The 4,269-nt window shown below is 41.9% G+C and overlaps 1 long non-coding RNA gene across 1 annotated transcript; it reads left to right on the plus strand.

Annotated features, from left to right (window-relative positions):
* Positions 1 to 464: 464 nt before the first annotated feature.
* Positions 465 to 3,716, plus strand: LOC134655766 (uncharacterized). The gene is made up of 2 exons (XR_010097461.1): positions 465 to 661; positions 3,622 to 3,716. It is a non-coding gene; the product is annotated as an uncharacterized LOC134655766 (long non-coding RNA).
* The last annotated feature ends 553 nt before the right edge of the window (positions 3,717 to 4,269 follow it).

Below are 4,269 nucleotides of genomic sequence, written 5' to 3' on the forward strand. Positions count from 1 at the left end.
GAGAGACACTTCCAAAGTGGTAAAATGTGTGTCCCCCCCCCTGTAACTTCTAAAATAAGAGAATGATAAAACTAAAAAAAATATATGATGTACATTACCATGTAAACTTCCACCGAAAATTGGTTTGAACGAGATCTAGTAAGTAGTTTTTTTTTATACGTCATAAATCGCCTAAATACGGAACCCTTCATGGGCGAGTCCGACTCGCACTTGGCCGCTTTTTCATAATTGATTTCACAGGTGGCGACCTGGAGCTGCTACTTCCGCCGGCTGAAGACATCCTGACGGCGCGCGAGCTGGCGGAGCTGGTCTCCGACGCGCGCTTCCGGTACATCATCAAGTACGGCTACGAGTGCTTCCACACGCGCCGCCAGGACGACATGGTACCAGGAACCATGTAGCAAGCCACTATCTGCACCACATAAGGTTAAGAGCCAACAGGAGTGGTCATTTCTCCACAGGGATCGGAACCGGTTTTTTGCAAAAACTTAGAAATAACCATATTTTTCGAATTATTTTATATTCGAAATGTAGGACTCAGTTGTGTTTTTAGGTTACGACTTCGTATTATTAGATTGCCCAATTAGAAATGAAGTAATTAACAAAGAACGAAAAAATACCGTTTCCGTTCCCATACAAAAAATACCGGTATCCGATCCCTGTTTCTCCATACAAACGTACTCGACTGTTTCCTCCGTGGGTTTTGAAGCTAGAGCAATGACTTTTTCAACACAGATTAATATTGTCAATATCTGTGTCGGACCGTTTTGCTTTTTTTGATATTTTTGTTTTTTAAGGCGCTAGAGCCCTTCAAAAATGGCCAAAATGGCCTAATTGACTATGCCGCAATGAGAGGCGTGCTATTCAAAACTGACATCAATTAGTCAAAAAAGCAAAACGGTCCGACACAGATAATGTCATAGTCATTTAGATTTCCAAATTTGGTTACGATTGGTTAAGTTTTGGAGGAGGAAACAGTCGAGTACGAAACCTCGATTTTTGATATTTTTACGCAGGATTTTTCGCCTTGTCCTTATTGCACTAGTTTTAGGAGCCGCTTCCGTTAGCGAGACGGGTATATTTACCTAAAATATTTAAATCTTAGCTCCTGTTGGCTCTTAAGGGCCACTTGCACCATTCCACTAACCCCGAGGCATAGAGAAATATAGTAAGACAAGAGTGCGCGAAGTAGCGGAACTATCAGTACTGCTACTTGACAATAGATGTAGCACCGACCGGAAAGTCTTATGCTCAACAACATAAGACTTTCCGGTCGGTGCTACATCTATTGTCAAGTAGCAGTACTGATAGTTCCGCTACTCGATGCTAGATGTAGACACTGAAATTAATAGTCTTTTTGGTATCAAAACATGTGTATGGTGTGAGCAATCTATGTATTTTTTTCTCTATGCCCGGGGTTAAACGGTTAAACTTTTTTTTTCTCGCAGGGGTAAATACATTTTTACGTATCTCACCCCCAGGCTGCGGAGGCCCGTTAGGGATGGGGTGGTATGTGGGACTCGCTCCTCCCGAACCGGTTAAACCTGGAGTTACCATGGTTACCAGTACAATTTGACACTGGGTTAACGGTTTAACTGGTTAACCCCGGGTTAGTGGGATGGCCCAAGTGGGGCTAAGTTAGCTTTACGGTTTAACGCGCGTACTCGCTCGACGCCCGCCTACAACGATAGGGCGTCGCCACCCCAACCGGTTGTCTCATCGCGCTAGTAACTCCCGGCTCTTAAAACGTAGTGGTTATATTCTCTTTGATATGAGCTTAATAGAAAAACAAATATATCGATAATCCTCCCAAGGGTTAGTAATAGCGGATATTTTCCTGAAGATAACGGTTGAGAATCCCACACCACGCTGTGGGGGAACATGGTTACAGCGCGAGCCAAAACGGTGTAGTCTTCGATGCCACTGACAAAAAACTAACCACCGTCAATGATATCACTATAGCTAGGTTATACTCATACATGAGGAGCACAAACAATACTTCCATATTTATTTCATTACCTACGAATGGAGTTTTTGTTTATTAATTTTCGCATACCATTTATTTTTTGTTACACACGTTTAACTTGTCTCTTCAGTGTGCACGTGTACAGCTATAGCGTGTAGGCGCGACTAAAGGGGGAGGAAAGTGGGGGGGGGGGGGCTTTGCCCAGCAGTGGGACATTATAGGCTCCAAATAAAAATAAGAATAAGCGCTTCAATTTTGGAACGCGTTTAACCTATCTGGAGTTATAATATCGTTGACCACCAATACCACATACAGTTTCGTGTTTGATGCTATTGAAAAAACTAATTTAAAAAGTCTGTGCTATCTGAAGTTCAGATTCTGAACTGCTATAATGCTAGAGGTACACAGAATATTCGAAAGAAAAACAAAATATTTGAATAATAATCTATATATGCGTTACCCAATCAAATACCAACGCTCACACAAAGCGCAGGCGGCCTAGCCAAGGTGACGATCGCTATCGCTTCGTCATCGAAACGCTTTGTGTCTCTATCACTCTTCCATATTAGTGTGACAGTGACAGTTGCGTTTCGTTCGCTACGGAGCGTTAGCGATTGGCATGTTGGCCACGGTGCCTGAAGCCACAAAGGTTGCGAATTCGAAATAAATTAACTATCTCGTAACCGAGCTAAAGACTTGTTTTTAGTTTAGGTTTTAATTATTATTTCCGTGCAGGCATATCATGGTAGCGGTTGCTCTAAGCGCTAATACTACCATAATAGGCCTGCTGATATATGTAAGATCTTACATGACGAAAAGCAGACAAATGTGACGAAACGACAAAAATCTTCGTGTTATGTCGAATTTTTGTCCTACGCTTCACTAAGGGTCGGTTGCACCCACAGACAATCCAACCTCTAGACATAGCATAGTCGCGCTACCCCCTCTGCCACACATACGGTAGCGTTACTCCATCTTCGAGTCAATCCCGTGCCGTGATTGGTCCGTGTCTTTGAACGGACCAATCACGGCACGGGATTCGCTCACCTCGTCCCCCCGCACCCCCGTATTTTTGGCAGCATCGGTTTCATGAAAGAATTGGCCTAAGCTCAGTCTAGAGGTTGGATTGTCAGTGGTTGCACCAAACCGCCTGTCACCGTTAAAGCGTTCGCTAAATTTTATTGTATGGGAATTTTTATAGTTCTCTGCCGAGTGATGTTGATCAGTCTGTCAAATGTGGTTGGTGCAACTGGCCCTAACTATTGTCATGTAAAAGTTACCATCAAAACTCCTCGTGAGTTACGGAGCTATTGCTCGCCAAACTCACCATTCGATGATGTACAGTCAGACTGAATTAGACATAGGACGTCCGCTTGCACCGACGGTACAAACTTATCGTAGAGTCACACGAATCAGATGACGAAAACCCCGCTTCCATACAATCGACGGTGCACTCTCATTTTAAAACGAAAATCGAAATGCTTAAATTACGTGAACATTGAAGTAGCATATTCTAGTACTAGTTTCTGTTGCTAGAAATTGTAATTCAACAATATTTGTTTTACAAGGGGGCAAAGTTGTTGTTTAACCGCTCGTGCTAATATTGATACCCGAGCAAGCGAAAGATTCCAAACTTGAATCTTGAGCGTTGCGAGGGTTTCAAAGCACGAGGGTTAAACAAAATTTGCCCCCGAGTGAAACACAAAATTATTCACCACACCAACCCGAAGCAAATATTAACTGTAAGATATCAAACTAAAACAAACCAAATCAAATCCAAATGAATGTCATTAATATTTTATTATATAAAAGTCAATTCAACCAGCAAACGACTCAAAATTTGCATTTGATTACTTTGCCTCACATGTGAATAAAATGCAACTTTGCTATCGGTTTTTGAAGTGCAAAGTAAGCCTTTCCGAGCTGGTGTGGTGAAAAGAAATTGGATAGAAGAAAATAAATAGCCATAACCGAATACAGAACCTCCCCTTCTTGGTTTTGAAGTCGGTTAAAAAGAACAGCCACTCAACTTTAAAGTATTTTTGCTTCGATAAAATATTTTCAACATTACAATACAATTTCACTATAAATAATCTTTATTTTACTAAAAACACAACCTAAACGCCAAGTTCCGCTTAGACCAATTATGAACTTATTTTTGAACTAAACAGTTAAACACATTCATTGCCACCCAGCCAAACAAGACATCCGCACCAGGCCACAAAAATTTCGTCATATAGAGCTGTAGTACCACGATCCCGACTATCGGGTCGTCTGGGCTGGGAACGAAATCATAAAATACC

Source organism: Cydia amplana, chromosome 17 (genome assembly GCF_948474715.1).
Source record: "Cydia amplana chromosome 17, ilCydAmpl1.1, whole genome shotgun sequence".
Classification (NCBI taxonomy): domain Eukaryota; kingdom Metazoa; phylum Arthropoda; class Insecta; order Lepidoptera; family Tortricidae; genus Cydia; species Cydia amplana.